The sequence below is a fragment of the Diabrotica undecimpunctata genome, chromosome 6, assembly GCF_040954645.1.
Source record: "Diabrotica undecimpunctata isolate CICGRU chromosome 6, icDiaUnde3, whole genome shotgun sequence".
NCBI classification, from domain to species: domain Eukaryota; kingdom Metazoa; phylum Arthropoda; class Insecta; order Coleoptera; family Chrysomelidae; genus Diabrotica; species Diabrotica undecimpunctata.
This window is the reverse complement of record NC_092808.1, coordinates 55,144,563-55,167,703: the sequence shown is the minus strand read 5'-3', so window position 1 is coordinate 55,167,703 and position 23,141 is coordinate 55,144,563. Positions and strand designations below refer to the sequence as shown.

Genomic DNA, 23,141 nt, shown 5'->3' with positions numbered 1-23,141 from the left:
CACTAAGAGATAGTGTCGATATTAAGGTAAGATTAAAAATAACATCTTTAAGTATAATGATTGTAAAGAATGTTTTTCCATTACAGCAAGTTCTGATGAAGCCCAAAATTATGTGGCGAAAGCTTGACTTTTAATAAAAGACACTCACTTAGAAGCACCATTTTTTTATTGCTTCCTTAGTATTGGGTCGTTCTTGGTTACCTTCAACTGTCTGATATATATATATATATATATATATATATATATATATATATATATATATATATATATATATATATATATCTGGATTTTTACAACTGCCATATCTACTTATCATGTGTAAAATAAATTTAATTATATTTAAGGTACTGACATAAAAATGTTATTCTCGCCATTGTATTATTGCTAATTAAATCTTCAAATAAAATTACTATTATTATGTAATTAAAAGTAAAACTTAAATAATTACTTTTCTGACCTCGCTGTTAAAATAAATGTCGCCATTAACGCATTCAAAAAGAAAACAAACAATTTTTAAATTGGTAATGTGACGACAAGTACTCATACCCGATTCCGATTGGTTGAAAGCCAAAACAAACATTATTTTGTACGTTGAGATGACATACTTTCAGAAATATTGGAAGCAAACTCCAAAAATAAATTAACTGAAATATTAATTGCAATTGAGAGATATTCATGTATCCTTCAAAGTATTCTTTAATATTATTTTGTAAAAATATTACTGTCAGAGGCTTTATTAAGTTTAGTTTATTTCTTTACGGAAGTTAAAATAATTCATATTATTTAACATACCATTTACTAATATAACATGAAGTTGTTGAAAATTTTGTGGAAACGTTAAAAATACATTTTTTCGGTAATTACGGCTTAAGTTAATTTAATATCTCCTTAACTTCGTGGATATCATTCAGGATGTCAATCGTACATCTCTGACAGCTGACAATATGGTCTGTTTTGTATCAAACTTAGAGGTCGCTGGTTAAATGATATTTAGAAATAATATTGAAGAAAAATGCAATATTTTGACTGTAACTAAATTAGCGAAAAATAGCAACTACCACTGTGAATAAATTACGAGAATTAACTGGTCTTATCTCATACTGTTGTCTGTACAAAGAATATATACTCACCTTTTGAAATATTGATGTATTCATAGCAGGCAGAAGGATTGGTCGCGGTGCGTCACGACACCGACGCCATCCGAGGCACAGAAGGAAGGAACGTCCCGTGTGGTTACTGTTTCGGTGATGAAAACGAAGTGTCGTCTCGAGATGGTCAGAAACCCTCTGGCCAAACTTCGAGGTGGTCGGTATACCAAGAGGGTATACCAATAAATCACTATATTGTATTGCGATTTTGAATGGTGATAATTTAAGTTAATTGTCACGGTAATACGATACTTTACACGTTTTGTATGTATTGGCGACACAAAATAACAAAAGAAGTCAAATTCTCCGCACTTAAAACATAATAAATGAGATAGCCAGTTTAACAATTTTACGAGATTTTATGAAATAACCGGAAACAATATATTTTAAAGCAAATAAGTTAAAATATGCCATTGAATTAGATCAGATTATAGTATAGTAAAAGTAAGTAAAAAAAGTATAAAAATATGAAAATAAGTAACTACATACTTTCCCAAACAGGTCAATACGGCAAATTTTATTTTATTTTGGGATTGCTGTTTACAATTTAACAGACAAACTTGTTGCCGATTCTGAAAATACAACAACTTTTTGTCTCTCTCGGAATATTTTTAGATTTGCCAAATGCTTTTGATAGTTTGGATCACTCAATTTTACTGGAGAGGTTGGAAATATATATGTAGTATTAAGGGACCGGCTTATCATTGGATAAAGTCTTACTTAACAGGACGTAAGCAAAAAGTAATTATAGAACATCAAGGAGTCCAGTACTTCTCACAGGAGGGCTCTCTTACTGTGTTTGTCAGAACTTGATTTCTGAATGACTTTTACCTTTCGTACGTTTAAAGATACTTTAGCATTGTTGTATATTTATTATTCAGGCCATTGGCTGAATAGTAGTCTTAATATAATCACCCATTTCACGTCGTCTTAGGTGGCTGATAAAGGAAAAAAGGTTGGATGAGAATGGTCAAGACTGATAAGTCTTGACAGTCAAAAATTATTTTTAACACATTTTATATTAGCAAGGATATATTACTTATATGACCATTAGACAGTGGCGCACCTAGCATTTTCCTGTTAGGGGGGGTTTGGTTGGACACCGAAATTTTTTTTATGCTACCTCCATTTTGAGCCCTTAAAATTTGTGTCGGAATAGTGACCTGGAGGGGGTTAACCTCCAAAACCCCCCTGGGTGCGCCACTGCCAATAGAGTAAAAGTTGTCCCGAAATTTATACGTAATCTGTTCATCGTAAAAATAAACTTATTTATTACCATTTACCTTATAATATCCTAATGTCAGCAGGCCATCTTAATTCTGAAACAAAAAATGATACAATTAGTAAAAATACTCGTAGTTTATTAATAAAAAAATCAGTTTTTACAGAATAAAGTCGATGAATAAGAAGTGCATCTAAATAGTTTAAAATATGTATCAGGTTTGCAAGCAATATTTTTTTATATTCCGGTGAGATTAAAAATATTCTCTTATGGTACAGGTCCCTTTTTTACGTTTTGTGTTATTATTAGAATTGGACGTTTGCACTTTATAGGGTTGAACGGTTCTTTTCAGGTTAATTTTAGCAAAGCGATATGTATTAAGGCTGGCCGCGATTATAACCGCTCTCATAACATTATATGCGTGGATTTAATATGAAATTAGATCAATGATAGAATACAAAAACCAAAAGCTAAGAATTAGTTATTCAACAAATTAAAATTTGGTAAAATAAGATATATGTGTAAGAGGGAGTGGAGATTTTTTGATTGGCAAGCACTTACGCTTTAAGTTTTGATGGGTTTGATTTTAGCTGTTACGAGTTTAAAGCTTTAGGTTTAGCTTAGTTTAGGTTAACGCCATTGACACTGCGTATTGTAACAAATAATAAATGGTGTTGACCCGCGATGGAGTTCAAATGTAAGAAATGGAGACTGAAGGCGTCAATGAAGCAAGATTAGGAGAAGTTGAGCATCCACAAGTTGATGTCGATCTAATAAATTGAAAATACGGGCTGAGTATGGGCAATATACTGGGCTGAAGACAACAAACAGGGTTAATGCATGAGAGTGACCACTAAAAAAACTCAAGTATGGAGTCAGCCAAGACGAAGGATCCAACAAAAAATTTACTTAGCCAAGTTGTGACATATATTATTAAAGATACTCTTGGATCCTGGGATACTACATAAAATATTAGATATGTAACACCATTTAATAAACAAACCCTATTTACAATAATTACAAAAAATGAACTCTTTGATTTAGGGGTCGTTCAAGTATTACGTAAAGCAATTTGGGAGGAGGGAGTCTTGTAAAAGGTTACGGTGCATCATAGGTGCGGGAGGGGGTTCGAACACCGCAATAGTAACACTGTTTTTTACTTAAATAAAAAAACTATGAAATTAAAATGTCCCAGGTTGGCAATCCTTTTAGTTTATGTTTTACGGCAAATCTTCCGACTGTATTGTACGTCCTTTTTATTTTGTGTTCTTTGTCAGTAATAAACAAAAATTCGTTGCTGTAGTCAGTGTTGTTACATTGAATTAATACTGTAATGTCATTAGAAGTTGAAAAAGAAACGTGAAAAGTAACTACTACTACGACTACTTGAAACTACGCTGTTCCGGAGCAATATAGAAAGTCTAGAGATGGTACCCATTACAAAGAGTACACTACAGCAAATTATGTAAAAATACAAAAATTGCACTGAGCAGGTCACCTTATAAAAATGAATAATAATAGAACATTTAGTAGGAGCTTAGTGGAACTATGGTGAGACGTCGGCCAGTAGAAAAACGAAGAAAGTAGTGGATAGACGAAGTAAGAACCGATGATAAAGAGATAATGAGGGTGGATAACTGAAAGAGAGTAGCCAAGGAAAGGGATGCTTGGAAGCGGATGCTGGGAGAGGACATGGCCTGATATAGGAGACATTATATTGTATAGAGAGTTATAGTATAGTACAGTAAACTGAATGATTACTATATGTAAAATTTTATTAATAAAATAAGTTTTATTGTGTGTAATAAATTATATTAGCTGCAAGTAAAGTTAGGATAGCTATGCTGATTGCCAATATCTGGAACGGATGTTCACCGAAGAAGAAGAATAATACATTATATATAAACATTATATTTATTTCATTTGCTTTTAAAGGAACAAAATCGAACATGCATACTGAACATAAAATATATGAAATTAAATAATTTACTTTTTGGTACCTATTACTGACTGGAATTAAATTAAATTCATGATTGGAATTAAATTTTAAATTTTAAAAATTGTTTAAATCCCACTGATCATATCGCCTAATTACTAACCGGTCTTCTTATGTGGCTATTACTTTATGTACAATTTATTAGAGATAATTCATAATGTCGTGGACCTGACGTAATCATTTAGTGACGTCGGTCTACGAACAAACAATGAAATCAGAATCAGGCATTGCTAAAAACATGCAGTTCTATACCTACTTTCATTAAGCGATGCAGGGCGTATAAACAAAGATAAATTTAACAGATGATTGTTAAAGATGTTCCAAATGAGTCTACTCGTTCCGATAAGTAACAGTATAATTATGACACTTTATTAATTTTTTTATTTTCTCAACTATTAGTGTTTATTGCATAGTATATAAATTATTTTTATTACTGAATACATAGTAAGCAAAAAAATTAATGAATATTTTATGCATACATGCAAGTAACAGTTCTTCAAGAATATTTAAAAACTAACCGAAATGTCCATCTTTATTTCGTTACTGCCGACGTCGTCGGAACTCATACAGGTTCGGACACGATTTAAGTAGGTACTATATTTCGGTATTGAAATTTTGTAATTTGAATCGATTTGTGAGTATATTTTTAGTCATCTTGATCGTCAAAGGACAATGAATTATTTTTATGCTGTTAATGTTGAATTAGCAATTATTTGTTGTGTGATTTAAAACTATTTAAGTATATATTTTTATTTGTATAACGACCACCCTATCTATACGTAATTGTGATTACTGTAACAATAACCACGTATTTCAATAACTGATATTGAAACCAAAAATGTCATCCACTGATTCTGCTGATTAATTGGTTGAAAATACATGCAGTTCTCCTCGAAAACGAAATAAAAGAAGCCCTCTTAGCGTTGAAGTTAAAGAAATCATTTTGAATGTTTTTAAATGTGAAAGACAAGAAAATCCTGGGTTAGTGGTTGAAGATATTGTGAAAAAAGTGGCTAATAAAGTTGGAGTTTGTGATAGAAGTGTGTTTACGGTGATAAAGGAATACAAAACGAATCATCAATTCGCTGGACCAAAAGTATATCTGACCCGGAAAAAGAAGTTTGACAAAATTGATGATTTTGACAAAAATGCCAAAATTAGAAGACTGGTTCATAATTTTTTTATGAGCAACGAAATACCCACCGTTGATAAGGTTTCAAAGAAGGTGAACTATGACCCTGATTTGCCAAATTTTTCGAAAACCACATTTTACCGAATATTGAAAAACTTAATTTTCAATACAAATGTAGGGGAAGAAACGCTCTTTTACTAGATAGAGACGACATTGTGATGTGGCGAAGAGAATATCTTCAAAAGATGAGAGCTTATAGACTTTACGTTTTGTTCTGATGACATATTTATAGTACCTACATATGCATTCCCCAAAATTTTCAGATCTAGATAATTTAACAGTGACGAGTCACGACATATTAATAATTATATAATTATATATATATATATATATATATATATATATATATATATATATATATATATATATTATTTCAACATAATTGAGTAATGAGTATTTTTTTTGTTATTATTATTATAAAACTTTTTAGAATTGTACAAACAACTAAGTATAGTAAAAATTAGAAATAAAACTAATATTTTTTGCAGGCACTCTGTACATAAAATTGTTGACAAAAAAAATAAATTCTTGGGTTTTTCGCCCTGTATAAATGGTTCCTATTATCGGATATCGACTAAAACAATCAGGTTCTTTGTCGAGCACTTTTGCAAAATTAAAATATAAATTTCGTATTTTATAAGATAATATATATTCTGACTAAACAAAAAGATAATCCCAAATGCGGCCCTGTTGCAGGCCTACACGTAGTAATGTTTACATCTTCCTGCATCGGTTAATGAATTTTACTATAGTTCTCTTCAGTGCGTTATCGTAGCGAGACAGAGACGATTGCGTTAGTGAAATAGCTTTAATATTTTTTTTTTTTTTCGTGAACATTGGTTGTTAAGGTCGTGGAATATTATCGTGCACGTTGCGTTTCCAGCACATAGCGTTTAGTTTCCGAAAAATATAATTTAAATGGTTTTAAATATGAACAAAGCACACTGTCCGGAACATAGCGTTTCAGACACTTCACGTTTCCGATCAGTATATTTGAAAACAATATTTTACTGATGCCGACGGCTACGTAACGAGTCGTAACCGGTTGGTAAGGATAATGTGAATTAGATGTCCGTCGTTTTCCTCCGTTGTATATTTAGGTATTTGTTTGATTTTGATACAGAGTATTTAAAAAAATTATTTTCAAGGCTATTTTGTCATTTATGCATGTGTTTTTATTGCTTTGTGACAATTAATCACGGAAGTGATAAACAATTAGGACTTTTGTACGGAAGTGATACCTCTTCTTTTTAAAAATACGTTTTGGTTTGATATGTATGGCTTCGTTAAATGTAGTATTTTGTTTTTTAACTGGAGGTGAAATTAAATTTAAAACATATTTAAACTGAATCCTATTTATTCTAAAATATTCATAATATTTTTCATCGTCATCAATTAATTGTCTGTATAAAGTCCAGTATTCACATTCCTTCTTACTTTCTCTTAGCATTGGATGTACTTCAAACCTCCTTTTTAACATAGTTTTTCATTCTTCATTGTTAACTAGAACAGCAATTGCACATCATTTTTGTCGAGAAAAGCGAGATCATATCTTCACCGAACCAAACTGAAACGTTCTATGTATGAAAATGTGAACGCGCAACCCAATTGCTGGAGTGGAAACGCTACGTGCCGGAAACTATACGTGCACGATAATATGCCGCGACCTTTAATATTTTATCATTTTTTGGATCATTATGAATAAAAAGGTTAATTGTCATTTTTCTCTAAAGTTGATCGTTTTCAACTTATAAACAATTTAAAACTGAAAAAAACGAAAAATGATTATTGAAGGCTCAAAAACACAATTATTTTTGAATTCACCAAACCTTGTTCTATCAGTTTCTTATACTTTAGTTTGGGCTTATTTAATTTAAAAATGTTGTTTTTAGTTGTTTGAGGCCCTTATCACAACCTAAAAATGGATTTATACAAAACTGTTAAATAAATTAGGACCACTTTTTGTATGAGCGACCTCTTGTATAAACATATTTTGCTGAATTTAAAACCTAAAACCTATTATTTTTCTATCATATATTGATTTGATATTTATTTATCCTCTAGATTTTTTTCAGTTCTTAAAAGGTTTATTTATAAGTCAAATTAGTGCAATGAAAATATTTTACATTTTTACACAGCAATTCTTATCGGCAGTGAAGTCGTAAATTTTTATTACATCTTTCAATGTGAGATAAAATAAAAATGCGATGACTAACTAAAATGTTTAAGATTAGAGAAACATAATATGTCATGTTTATTGGAAATATTCGACATCATTAGCACGTGCAAATTCTACCCTGTCGCCTAATTTCCTATGAAATTAAAATGGTAAACGTTTTTAGGGTTCATTTATTTTTTCGGGCATGCGTATTTACTAGGTCCCCGAAGTTTTGAAACATCTTTACCTATGCCGCTTTCACTGACATTTCTGGAAGAGATGCATAAATTGGCATCATTTACATCGTAAATTTATATTCCTAGGAAATGCTTTATTTTTGCTAAAGCGATTGTTTTGTTTATAAGTAAAGACTATCGGTATTATCCGATATAACAAGCTGTGTGATTTTATTGTCATTTCATAATCTTTGATAACTATTTATTTGTGGCATATTATAATTTTAATATTGCGTGACGGACCTGCTATGTAAATACCGAGATATTTTAACAACATGGTATTTTGTTTATATCGTTTGTATTTTGATCCAACCTGTATAATTATTTTATAGTTAAATCACACCATTTAACTTGAGCTGTTTGCGGTAAACTTTGAACGTATTAATTACTGTAGGTTGATCGTTCGGATTAAATTTTCCCCTATCTAGTTGAAGGTCACCTATTTAATGAAAGGGATTAAATAAATGAGCTGAATACGGTTTTAGACTTAGGTATAATTTATTTAAAATCCTGTCATCATATTCCATACTAAATATCCATTAAAATATAATGAAAAAATAAAATAAAATAAATTAGAACATTTATTTTAAATGGTAGGCCTTGTGAGTGCTAATTGAAGGGAAACGGGAAAGAAGAAGAGAATATCTATAAATTCTATTTGTTACATCTAAAGGAGAAAAGTAATAAGACGTGGTAAATGTTAAAATATTGCATAAAAGGAAGCATAAAAAAAGTTAATCGAAAAGTATTACAAAGTTAAAAGAAAAAACAGACTAAGTTAAGAGGAGCAATAGTAGACAAGTTACTCTTGGTGAATTGCCATTGCCTCTCGAAAGCCGACTTAAGAATGATCTTTGTTTTTCTGTTTGTTTCACTCATCTCTTAGTTACCGAAGCTGCCGATTATTTTAGATACTTTTACAATAGTTTGGTATTACCCTTATTTATGTTATAACTTATTGAAATATGATACTTAAATATAAAATAGGAGAAAGAAGAATACTAAATAAGCAGTACAATTGCTAATGCAATCATCTTTAATCACTAATTATTATTTTCAGAAAACGGCTACCCTAAAATCTATTAGTAGACAATTCACATATATAAAAGATTATGTGTATTTATCATGCTACTTACTGTTTTAAAACAATTATGTAATATTTCATGATGAACTAGATTTTTTTAATGCAAATAAAAAAGGATTACCGAAGTTACCGAACAAATTAGCAAACATCCAATCATTAATCTTAACTTCAATAGAATGCGTCTTTCTGACCTACAATCTATATGCAACATAGTTCTCAAAGATTATTGTAACGCATAGTAAAAGCAAGGCAATTACATTGTAATTATTGCAGGACATAAAGTGAACCAGAAATGTGACTTGAAATATTTTGTTAATCATCGTAAAACTAAAACTTAATCATATTACATGCGATTATGACTTTGTAATGTATCTTCTAGTGACAATTTTTGTGGGGTAAAGTGAAGAAAATTTATTAACTGTGCTATGTCATATTTTCATCACATTTAAGTAATTATAAAATATATAGGTGTAATCATAAAGCAAGATTTCTAATTAATAGTTTATAATTTCTAATATAATCATAATAAAAAGATATGATTGTATATCCAACGTAAGTGTAAAATACAAACTTAAAATCATCCAAATAGTCCAATCACAGAACACTATGACAAAAAAAATAATAAATCACGGATGAAAATTTAAGAATGAGTAGATGAAAGTGTATTAAATAAAAAAAATTACAGTCCTAAGGTACCGTTTTGCAACAAGGATTGAGTTTTCATAATATATCGGTCTGTCTTTCGTAAAATAATGAAAACAAATATATTAAAGCAATTTTTTTATACTTTTAATAGTTTCTGAGATATAGCCCTTTTTGTAACTGCTTATTTGGGTGACCTATTGGTAACTAAAGGGTGATTCATTTAGAGGTACTTTTTTTGGTGGGAATTTGATTGGAGGTACATGAATACTGTCAAACTGACATTTCGCTTTTGTTCAGTATTGCTTGACATTTCATGATGGAAAGACTAAGCCTGGCACAGCGTCTAGAAATTATGAAGTTGTATTTTTAAAATAGGAGTTCTGTGAGGAATGTGTTTTGTGCGTTTAGAGCAATTTATGGTCCACATAATCGGCATACCGAACGTATAATTCGCTTTACGATTAATAAGTTTGAAACCCAGTTTTTATTATTAGATAATACGCGACCAACCAGACCACATTCAGCACGTATTGAAGAAAATATAGCGCAGGTAACGGATAGTGTACTCGAAAATAATGAAGAATCGGTTCGTCGCCGTTCTCAACAGCTTGGCTTGTCATATACAACAACTTGGTGTATTTTATGTAATGATCTTAGCTTAAAAGCATACAAAATTCAATTAGTGCAAGAGCTGAAGCCGACCGACCTTCCGAGTCGTCACCGTTTCAGTCGATGGGCTCTTGATAAGCTTTCAGAAGATCCACTGTTTCCGAGACAAATTTTGTTTTCAGATGAGGCCCATTTTTGACTCAATGGGTACGTTAATAAACAAAATGTCAGTATTTGGGATGATCAACAACCCAAAGAAGTTCAAGAGTTACCACTACACCCTGAAAAAACAACTGTTTGGTGTGGTTTATGGTCTGGCGGAATCGTTGGTCCATATTTCTTTAAAACAGAGGCCGGCCAGAATGTTACTGTGAATGGAGACCGTTATCGTGCCGTACTATTTGGTACCTGAAATTAAAGCTCGTGGTCTCGGCGACATTTGGTTATAACAAGATGGCGCTACTTATCATACAGCCCGTGAAAGCATGGCTTTACTGCGAGAACGATTCGGTGAACAAATTATTTCACGCTTTGGACCAGTGAATTGGTCGCCTACATCCTGTGACATCTCATCTCTAGACTCTTTCTTTTGGGGCTACCTAAAGTCCAAAGTCTACATGAATAAACCAGATACGATTGAGGCATTGGAGGCCAATGTTACTCGAGTCATTGGTGAACTACAAATCGAAATGTTGGAACGAGTCATCGAGAACTTGAACTTCAGAATAAACCAACTTAATCGTAGTCATGGCCAACATTTAAAAGAAATTATCTTCAAGAAGTAATTGTAAAAAATGGTTCTTTCGTATGATAGTAAATATTTTCAAATAAAATTTATTTTTTTCAATATTTTTTCTTAATATTGTTCTGAAGCTATTTTCTTGTGGCATTTTAAATTAATTACTATTTAAATGGGAATAAACCACAATTAAAGGTTAAAATACGTTTATTGACGTTTCAATTTCCACTTCGGAAATCGTTCTCAAAATACAAACATTGCAAGAATCAGTCTATCTTGTATATTGTCTATGGCACTTCCTAAGCAGCACAGAAACATAACCTGAAAAATTGCGAATTCTCAGTATTTTTTGCATTGATCACATCACTAACATTGATATGCTTAAAAGAATGGAAACGTGTATGAAATTTTTCATAAAAGTGTAAAAGTGTGTGAAAAGTATATTGCTCATTAGTCTCTTCTGGTTCTGCTTAGGGTGAAATTGTTTATTTTTACAATGCCAGGGGGACGCATGATACATATAAACAGATACGCGAGCATGAAAACTAAAAACGATACAAAACACTATGGTTGACGCCGTTGAAGGTGTAGCCTGAACTACTGTAGGTACTATCATGATCGGTTAGGAAAAATCTCTTCGCTTCTTAGTTGTTAAGAAGGATGTATGACAGGTATTAGAATGCACGCGCAGCCTATATTCATACTGTTCAGAAATTTTTTTGCACTTGTTAGAGACTGTGTACCTCCAGATCTCTATGCAAGGCATCCTTCTGCAGAGCTGCCAGCATTATGACCAACTGGGTTTTATTATTACTTTGTATATCAGCAGCTTGTTGTCGATCGATTCATCATTTAGTAAAGTTTTCTGTATACAAATCTCAGTTGTAGTCTATTTTCCATACATGTTTGACCCATGTTTAGCGGTTGTTCATGTGGATGCCTAGATCTTTTAGATCATCAATTTGGGATAAAGAATCGAGGTTAACTTGTGGATATGTACCTCTTAGAGTAAATTTATTGTCTGTAGATTTTGATCAATTACTTTAATTCTCCAGAGCTTAAACCATTCATTTATTTTATTTATATGTAATTGCAATCTCTGTGATGCTATTACTGGATTAAAATGAGAGGTTAGCAGCAAATGTTGCAAGTATTATGTTATTACTTGTTAATAAGTCAGCCGATTTGTGTGTGTTAGAAATCTCCTTTCTGTACGGTATCAGTTAGAAGTTCTGTATGCCGCACCTTGTCAAAAGCTTAAGTTGGATCTTAAAAGGCTGCAGTACAATACTGCTTGTTTTCGAAACTCTTTTCATCGTTCTGTATAATATGGCACTTGTTTTATTGTAGCATGCTTTTTGCGAAATCCTAATAATGGTCAGGTATGAGGTCCTTATTGTCCAATATTTCATGACAAAAGTTTTTAAAAAAATAATTGAGACTAGACTAGGTACATTTTCTTCTCTTTTAAATTAATTTTTTTGTACTCAGAGAACAATAATTTATGCTTTCCTTCGATATTGTTTGTTTAGGAGTAGCACCCTAATCTGCTTTTTGTAAGCAAGTAGTAAGATGTACTGCGTTTTCAATTTGGTTTGCTGTTTTAAGTGGTCAATTCGTTGATATTTGTTCTGCTAGTAGACTTCGGAATATTATGTTGTAATTTATTTGGTTATCAGTTAGGACTGGAGGCTTATTTATGAAGACGAACTAGAAATCTAGGTCAAGTCTAGGTCAGAATAGAAGAATGATTTGACGAAACGTCCCAACATGATTATATCAGTGAATAGTTAAGAGAGATGCCTTTAATCACATAACAGTCTAAGAGGGTGTGATTGGATCTTTAGGCCAATAAGTTGGTTCTCCTGTAGATGCATATTGTAGATTGTTTCCCATTACTGACTACAGTAATTGTCTATATTTTGATATTATTACTTTAGAGAACCAGTGGTGATTTTTTAAGCTGCTGTGATCCAGCTGCTCTTACTAACGCTGTTTTCTTTGATTGATTGGCTATTGGGATAGTAGACTACGGATATGGTATGGTTGCCTAATCTGTCTTCGATGAAAATGCTAGTTAATTGTAAGTATACTTGGCAACAGAATGACTATATTTAAATCATGCTATCATAACAATACCAATGTTTTATCTTTTCTACATTTTGTAAAAATAAAGTTCTATCTTTCAATTTTTTTTGTGAAGAGGCCGATTTGTGAAAACCGGTTCGTATAGAAATTTTTAGTTATTGTACTCGGTGTAAGAAAATGCCTCGAGTTCGAAGACTCCAAAACTGAAACCATGTTAACGATTTTGACAGGGGTAGAATTATTGCGTATAGAGATAATTGTCGTATTGCGAAATTGGCCGTCGTGTTAATTGTACGGCAATAAAGGTAGCGTGTCTGTCGTGCGGACAAACGAAGGTAGAGGAACACGAAGAAGACCAACTGGTCAACCGAGGCGTACCACAGAGTGTCAAGATAGGCGCTTTAGATTACTGGCTCCGCGAGACCGTTTTGCTACTACGCGTCAAATTGCTGACCAATGGTTTGGAGTAGTAGGTAGACCGGTTAGTATGTGTACACTATACCGTCGCATTCGAGCCTTTGGACAGGTTTCATTCCGCCCACGACTAGTGCTTCTTTTGGGTCATTTGTTTCTTTTTGAATTGGGGGAATTTTTCTTTTTGAATTTACTTATTTACAAAGTCAACATTCTACGCTTTTGCTGCGAATTATGACGATTACTTGGACACTTTAAGCATCTTGTAGGCAGGTGGCAGAATTTTTTGTGTATCCATAGCGTTGACAATTGGTACATTGTCGTACCTGATCCTTGGGATGAGGTGGTTTGAAGGACACAATCATGTTTTGGAGACTCTATATATATTTCTTTATTATTTGGTTTAGTTTTTAGTTCTACATAAAAATGTGAAATCGCTGTTATAGATGCATTATTGAATAATTGTATAATATATTTCTTGTATATGTTAGCCATGTTGGTTACTTCGTGTCCCGTTCTTCCTCCTTCTTTTGTTTTTATTTATAATTATGAGTTTTTCCTCATTAACTGCTGGTTATCCTTCGGTAATGGTCAGAGGTTGTGGGCTGGATTTTTACTTTGTCATTATAAAGGCATTTGATGGAATATCCAAGTAGAACTATTGTTTCTAATAAATGTTTAGGAGGTTGTATATTGCCTACATCGAACATATATGGGTGGGGATTGAATATTTTTTATTTATTCTTCATTGAACCACTGCTTTATTTTGTTGGTTTTGTTTGATTATCTGAGTACTTGTTTGTCATCTAACAAATTGAATGATAAAGCTGATAAAAATAAATTATTAGTTTAAAATAAATGAAAATATCGCCGATGAAAATATGAGGCTATCTATATAATCATCATCCACGTTTTTCATTCCTGTCGGAATGATTGCTGCGATTTTCTCTTCTGAGAAATTTTCTCTTAACTTAGCTTAAGATTGAATTTTTCTCTATTCTTCTCCATTTTTATATAATTCTCCAGTTTGCCTTTCGTTCATCTCTCTTTAGGCCTTTTTCTCAGTATTTTCAAGAGATTTCTAGTTCGATGTGTCCTAGCCATCTCAACCTCCGCTCTCTAGGATGAATCTGACTATATCTATTTCTTTCATTTTCTCTTATCTCTTGGTTCATGTTTCATCTGAGTTCTCTATTTTCCAACCTTATTGGATCCAAACTTGCTAAAATTGTCCAATTAAATATAGATATCAATAACCTTTCTTTATCTTTACTTTTGAGGCACTTTTTTGTACATCTTTAAAGAGAAGTAGGAAAATCTGCATACAGACACCTGTGACTTACACAGGTAGTGTTGGGTTATACCCTAACGAAGCTGTGCCAGGACGAGATGCCCGAGGGATTTAGACCTTTGACACTTCGTTCTGTCACCACTCCGAGACGGTCGGCGTCCAACTTAAAACATCTCTATCACACCAGACATCAGGATTGAACTCTCCTATTTCGGCCTGCGACAGTCCAAACCCCACCGAGGTGCTACTCGCTTGTTTTAGAATTCTGTTATGAGTTCCCTCTCCTCTCGTTCTTTTGAAGAGAGCAGCTCCCTGATAAATTTGTGGATCCGTGTCCACCACCACCCGTCCCCCATCATTTTCTCCGCCATTTCTTTCATGGAATCAAACATTCTGCAGTTACACTCTCTTACAAACTTCTCTCTTTCATCCGCCCAACGCTCACACTCCAACATCGTGTGTGCCACAGTATCCGAGAGACCACAGTAAAGGCACTGATTGGACTGAGCCCTCCTAAACCTGAAAAGATAGCTGCGGAAGCAGCCATGGCCTGTGAGCATTTGCGTCAGATAATAATCCAGCTGCATATGCCCACAGTCCACCCAGCTTCAAAGGTTCGGGATTAGTGACTTCGTCTACTCCGCCACATCACGTGTTGCCTCCCACTTTGCTGCCACTGACCGATTGAAACTAATCTCTCGGCCAGTCTTATCTCATTCATCTCGCGCTCTCCAATGTTCCGCCCCCTACGACTATGAATCCTGGCCTTTTCACCTGCCAGCACATGTAAAGAAACACAGCCGGTGATCACCCACAAAGCAGCAGCTGACACAGTCCTGTGGGCACATGCTACCCGCAGCAGACTAGTTCTGTCCACGCGTACCATGAGCCTCTTGTAAGATCCAAATTCTTCCTAAAATTGTCCAATCAAATATAGCTATCAATAACCTTTCTTTATCTTTACTTTTCTGGTACTTGTCTCAGCTACATATGTGACTACTGATCCAATTGCTACTTCACAGATTTTTGAAGAGAAGCTACTATACTGGTGTTGTATTACTTTTTTCTCTTTACTAAAATGATGAAGCGAGAAATAGCGGTTCTTCACATCGATTAACTACTCTTGATCAATTCGTTTCTATAGATCGTTCCACGTTAAGAAAATAACATTGCGGAGATAGGTCCATGTATTTCTTATGGACGATAGAAGCGCGGCGATACCATGACAAACACAAGCACGATTCAGGGTTGTATTATTTGTATTTTCGTTTCCACAGACATGAATTAAATTCATGTTTTTTAACGTAATTGACCAAAAGTGCCCATTCGAAACAAGAGATGAAAAGTAGGGAAAATGATTTTAATTAAATAAATAGTATTTACAAAAGATAATTTTATTTTATCTTATTTTAATTATAGTGACGACAGTTTATTTGTTTGTCGGTGAGAATACCATATGCCATGAATCATAGAAATCAGTAGAAAATATTGCTTAGCTAAATCATGCATTTTGCCTGCTATTAAAGATAAGCAATTAAACGGACCGCTTGGAATGCATATATCTAATTACTAATTGCAACCTAAAATAATACGGCGTGGGTATGTCAGCGATTTTGTCGTTCTCGGACTACATATTGATAATAAGGCTTTGTGGTTCTTTAGTAGTTATTCTGACTTTACCGTCAAATGTTAATTCAAATTGAAATTCACAAATTAAGCCAAACGAATATCTTGGACATCCGTGCAAAACAAATTGTTTTAAATGTATTTAATTATCATCTAAATTTAAGAAGTGGTGAAAGTGTTAGAAGTTTAACCGATAAAGTAAGTGCTATGACGGGAGCAAGTTTTAGTACTATTTCTAAAATACGCAAAGAAGCTGCGGAAGGAGGACTAAGCTAAGCTAAGACTGCGTGCCATCGTGCATAGTTTTTTCTTTAAAAATTTACCGCCGACATTGAACAAAGTTTTTGCACTGGTTAAAAAAGACATAAGATTTAGCAAACATGTCACGCACAACAATGTGGAGAATACTTCATGAAATGAATTTTGTTTTTTGCAAACGAGGAGTAAAGTCAAGCACGATTGTCGTTTATTTGGACGAAACTTGGGTGAATGTTGGACATAGTGTTTCCAAAGAATGGAAGGACCTCTCAGTGACTTCAACTAGGGTGACGTTTGTTAAGGGGTTGTCCTCAGGCCTAAAGCAGCCGACACAACGAGGTCCCCGATTTGTTATAGTGCACGCAGGTAGCGAATTGGGCTTTGCAGAAGGTGCTGCTTTTTGGTTTTTAGCTAAAAAAAACTCAACGGACTATCATGATGAGATGGATGGTCCTATATTTGAACAATGGTTTAAGGAAAAGCTGCTTCCTAATCTTCCAAAGAAAACTGTTGTGATTTACAACGCTTCGTACCATTCGAGGAGAGAAGAAGTGATTCCGACACAATAAAGATCAAATTAAGACGTAGTTGCTGCAGAAAGATATCTTTTTTGAAGAACACATACAAAGAAAAATACATAAAATATAAAATTCACGAGATGTGCAAAGAGAAAAATGTTGCCATTCTGAGACTACTTCCATACCATTGTGAGTTAAATCCAATTAAAATGGTATGGAGTCAAATCAAAAAACATATTGCCTCCCACAACACAGAGTTTAAGACCGCCGCTATGGAACAATTAATAAGAACTGCATTTGGTGTAGTAACAGTGGAAAACTATTGTAAACTTGCTATTAAGGAAGAGCAAAAATTTGGGTTAGTGATGGGTTGATGGACGATATTAATCATGTGGTAATAAATGTGACGGTTGACAGTGACAGTAATGAAAGTGATAGCGATGATAGAGAAGATGAGGATGATGTTAATATGCAGTGAGTAAATTACATGATAGTGAGCAAATCGGCGGACACAAAGTGCCAAATCCGAAAAGTCTGTAAATAACGGTCCGGCAGAAGTGAAAATTAGCAAATAGTGCGAAAAACTTCATATAATATATATATATATATATATATATATATATATATATATATATATATATATATATATATATGTAATGTATAGTGTATAAATGAATGGACACTAAATAGAAAAAAGAATGGAATAACCACATAAGCAGAATGTGGGAGACACTTGTGATCAAAATAGCAAGAGATAAATCATTAATCGGTAGTAATAAATTGAAGAAATATAATTAAACATATAGAAAACCGACTAATTATTATAGTAATAAAATTCTTTGGCTGTTAAAAGTCTTAAAGAAAAACAACCAGTAATTAATAGTGTCGCATCATGTGATTACATGTTTCTAAACCCAATAAAAAACATACCTAACCAAAATGAAGGTAAATAAGTTATACTAATATTGTTTAAAAATTAATTTTATATCCACACAATATATATTATGGTCGCGCTTCTTGACCCTGCACTCTTCCACGAACCAATAACTATACATCATCTTTTTATGATTATATGAATATAGGTGTTGCACATACAGCGCTAATTGCAATTCACGAGATGTCGCATATTTATATTCCGCCCTTTATTGTTTTCGTCCGAGCATATTTCTTTTTTCCTTCAATACCAGACTGCCTTTCCTGTTTGCGTAGTCAATGAACTAAACTGCTCGGACAGTTAGACCAGTCTTGGTCTGTTTCTATTTAAATAAAAAGGTTTTGAATTTATGGTTTTACGTGTAATTGCTCCGTCTAACAAATTGTATATTTGTAAGATTTTAATACTTTGAAAACTTAAGTTTTAAATTGATTATAGCTATATTTTTAACTTTTGATAGTTTATTAATAATTCATTTTATATCCACACTTGACATCAAAGCTAAGAACATATTTTTAAGAATGATACATTTTAAGTTAAAAAGTTTTGAACGTAGCTAAGGGTTTATAAAAAATGGGGATGCACGCAGTTTCACATTTCACAGTAGGTACGAATTGTCGTAATTGTCACATTGACATTAAAAATTTCAAACGAAGTTCTGAAAGAGTCATTCGATACGCGAAGTAATTGATTTATTTATTGTTGCCTTCGAAAATAGACCCTCACCAAGTGTTACAACAGTTAAAAATACCATTAAACATTTTCAAACTTCGGGATGTGTAAATAGTTGTAAAAAGTGTCATGAAAGTAATGAACCACGTGTTAGACCTGTCGATGAGGAGCGTCAAAACAGAGATATTGATATTTGTGCTTTTGTCGAACCTAGTGAACCCTGCAATAGTGTACAAATTGCTAGGGAAGTTAACGTGAATGCTCGAACTGTGCAGCGAGTTCTTAAAAGAAATGGGTATCACTGTTTTAAGATACAACCAACACAAAACTGTTTCCGGAAGATAACTTTAGGCTGATGGAGTTTTGTGAATTTATGTTAGATAAACAGAATGAAAATGTACACTTTTTCAAAAATATTTTATTTTCTGACGAATCCTCATTTTCATTACATAAAAAACACAATCCATCCGTTGCAAGGTATTATTCTCGGAAAAATAAGCAGCTCAGTGTTGCAGTGCGTACGCAGAAATAGATAACAATGAGTAATGGTTTTTCTATAAGCTATAATAAAGTAAGTAGATATCGATATTACAGCAATAGTCGGTTTTTAATAAACAATTATGTCAAAGGCACAGGCATAGGAATTCTTTGAATAAAAAATAGAAATCTTTTGTACAGAGAACTTTGAAATAATTACTATTTAAATGGAAACAAGCCACAATTAAAGGTTGAAGTAAGTTTATTGACGTTTCAATTTCCAATTCAGAACGATTTCCGAATTGGAAATTGAAACGTCAATAAACTTACTTTAACCTTTAATTGTGGCTTATTCCCATTTAAATAGATATTACTTTCAAATGCCACAAGAAAATATCTTCAGAAAAATATTAAGAATTTTGAAAGTAAGGAGGAAGCTTTCAGTAAGAGATGAGGGTAGATAAAAATCTTGATGTTTAGTTATATTGTTATATCGAGACTTGTAAACAAAAAGAAATGAATTATTTATGAAATTGGAAATACCAAATGATATAAGGTCATGACGACAGCGAGTTTGTTTACTGAGAAAGTATGGAATGTGATTGGTTGGAATTTAAGGTGTGGAGTGTATGATGCTGGAATCTGATTGGTAGATTGGGAAGGCAGAGGGAAAAGACGCCAAACAGATTTTGCGATGACGGAGGAGATTTTACTGTATTCTGAAGTTCTGAAGAAGCTGGTTGTTTTGTTGCTCCATAGCCTGCAGTAAAAGTGAGCAGAGTTGCTTGTAAATAAAAATTGTGTATAGTGTTCAATATGTCTGTGAAACAAGCCAAAGGAGTAGTAGCAGTTCAAAGCGGAATTTACATCCTGTAGTAAGGAAATAGGTGTAGCATATATGTAGTGCTGTGAAAATCCTTTCGAATAGTAAGAAAGTGTGTTGCTGTGGGATCGGTGTTTATCCAATAGGTATTTTGGAGAAACTGTAGTGGCGTTGATGTGTGTGAGAGATTTTTACCAGCTGAGGAGAACAGGGGTGTGTGAAGCATCCAAGAATACGAGCAGTAGATGGTCAGAGCACAATCGGAAGAGAAAAGGAGCCAATAGAAAAATTGTGTAAATAAAAGGTCAGTCTGATATACAATAAAAAAGGACTTTCAACCACACTCGTAACGATATTATAACTAATTTGATTGTTTCAACATTTTGTTCAGCTATTTGCTTTCGTAATAAATATAAAATTCAATTAAGAGATCTTCTTTTTGAGTACAAATCATAAAAAGTATTGACAATTTGTGTATAAACATTAGAGAATTTTAAATTTAATTATACATATTAAAGCATAGGTTATATGTTTGGTTTAATTATAAATTTATTTGATATAATAAATTGAAAGTAATTTTTAAAAATTGTTTGATAATTTATTATCACAAATTTATTTATTTTCCCATTGTCCATTTCTCCCTCAAAGGCACTAGTATGGATATTAATTTTTTAGCCACGTATGCAAGCACTCCAAGCGCTCCACCTTGCGTCTGTCTTTTATTTTGTTTTCCAAGATAGGCTAATGTCACTTTCAGATCCCCTTTTAATGACAGGAACTTAAAGTACCCGTCCATATATCGACTTCCTTCAGATCGAGGAGCAAATGGAGCTTCTACGATCATTTTATTATGTCTTCTATGTACCTTATTTCGGCCAGGTAGTTCTTGGAGATAATTTCTATCTTGATCTTCATTAGAATAGTTTTATAATCTCCAGCACAATATTTTAAAGTTCAGCTCTTTTTGTAATTTTCTCGTTGGTAGTTATTCTGATAGAAGTAGGCTGCTTAGAAGCCTATGTCACAGCAGCTCTCCCTCGATACGTAGTTGAAACTTTCCGTGTTTTGATTATCTTAATAGTATTAGAACCCAAGAATGACACACTAATTTTAATAGGCGATTTTAACGTAATGATAGGAAAAGAAGACATAAACAAAGACGTAGCTGGAAAGAAAACTCTCCACACAATTACGAATACTAACAAGAGAATGCTTTGTAACCTGCAACAGCAACAGACACATTTATAATGAGCACATAATTCAAACACAAAAAAGAGCATAAGATAACATGCTCTTAAGCTAACACCAGGATCAACTGACGGTAATCAAATAGATTATATTTTTATTTAAAAAAATGGAAAAGAACAATTCAAGATGTCAGGTCGTATCGTGGTGCAAATAAAGATTCTAACCACTTCCTGGTAATACGAAATATGGAAATGAAAATAATTAAAGACACAAAGAAATACACAAAAAGAAAAAAATGGAAGCTAGAGTCAGATATTATTCAGAAAGACTATTCTAAAGAGTTGGAGGCAAATTTAAAAGCCTCAAACTCTAACAATATAGATAGAAATGAAAGGTCACATTTCGATAGCAACAGAAAAAGTAATAGGATATAAAGAAATAAAAACGAAAAAGGAAAAAAGAACGGTACGATGAACACTGCAAAACAGCAACCAGGGAAAAAAATCTAGCACGAAAGAAATGGCTGAAGACAGGTAGAGAAGAAGACTTGGAAGAGTATAGAAGAAGGAACACAGACTCAGACAAATTCTGTACAAATAAAAAAAAAGCGATGAGTTGATGAACTTATAGAAGATTGCAAGTAAATAGCAAGAATAATGTAAAGCTATATAAATATATAAAATCACAAAACAAGAAAAACCAACAATTAAGATTGTTGTCAAAATATTACGAAGAGTTATTTAAGGCAATATAAGAAATCGAAAATCCACATAGGAGGATTTTTTACGTGTGATAAGAAATCTAAAGCAAACGAAAGCAGCAAGCCCAGACGAAATCCCAAACGAGCTAGTAAAACGAGGCGGAGAAGAATTTTCCTATTCTAAAAAAAAGTTACACCACACAGTACAACAAGAATAGAGCTGAAACAGGCGCTACAAAATATTGACATCATTAATCAGACTTTCCTTGGTATGATTATTTTGCTAGTGTCAGGAGCCTGACCCCTCTATTGTTGCTATATGGCTTGCCCCTCTTGTATGCTGATCTTGCCAGTATCAGGAGCCTGATCCCTCTTAAAAATTCGATAAATATTAAAATTGCATAATGTAGAAAAATTATCTTTACACCCTAAACAAGAAAGTTGGTCCCTCCTACGATTCGCATCCTCCATTATATCGTATACAACAATTTTGCAATGGCGTAATTAATTCCAATACTATTTTTCATTTGTAAAGTTCCAGAACTATTAAGTTCTCCAACGAATATTGGCAAAGGAAAAGAAGGTAGTAATGTCCCTATACATCGCCAGCAATAGCAATTATTGGAGATTACTTTTCCACCTAATTGCTTACGCTAAGCTATTTTTTTATTCCCAAAGACACGACAAAATAAAAAACAAGTTATACTTTTTCAAGTACTTTCATGTTGTTTAGAGAATAATTTATATTTAAAATACAGTTGATTTGCAGTATCGATTTAATGAATTTTATAAAAAAAGTGTGGGTTTTTCTACTTTCATACTTTTAAACATGTAAATGATATTACAAGAACAAGAAGCAAATGAACAATTATATTATGCTAATATTATTTAAAAGAGTCATTAGGAATGAAAGACATGAAAAAAATTACAGGGTAGATAAAATAAATGAGGTAAATTCTAGATTATGTAAAGTCATATTGTGCATAACCCTAATATAGTTAAATTCTTGAATGCCAATACCTCTGGTTAAGTTGACCAGATTTTGGGGGGCATGTTCCTAATCTCCCACGACTTAAGATTAACTTATCTGACTTATCCATCTTATTAAGCCGATACTTTAGAG

At 32.9% G+C, this 23,141-nt stretch overlaps 1 protein-coding gene across 1 annotated transcript in view; it reads right to left on the bottom strand.

Annotated features, from left to right (window-relative positions):
- Positions 1-23,141, bottom strand: part of LOC140443451 (tyrosine-protein kinase Src64B-like) — a 459,485-nt gene that overhangs the window by 224,096 nt on the left and 212,248 nt on the right. Inside the window, exon 2 of the mRNA XM_072534716.1 lies at positions 2,432-2,467. The gene's annotated coding sequence lies outside the window, so the exon portion shown is untranslated. The remainder of the gene's footprint in view (positions 1-2,431; positions 2,468-23,141) is intronic.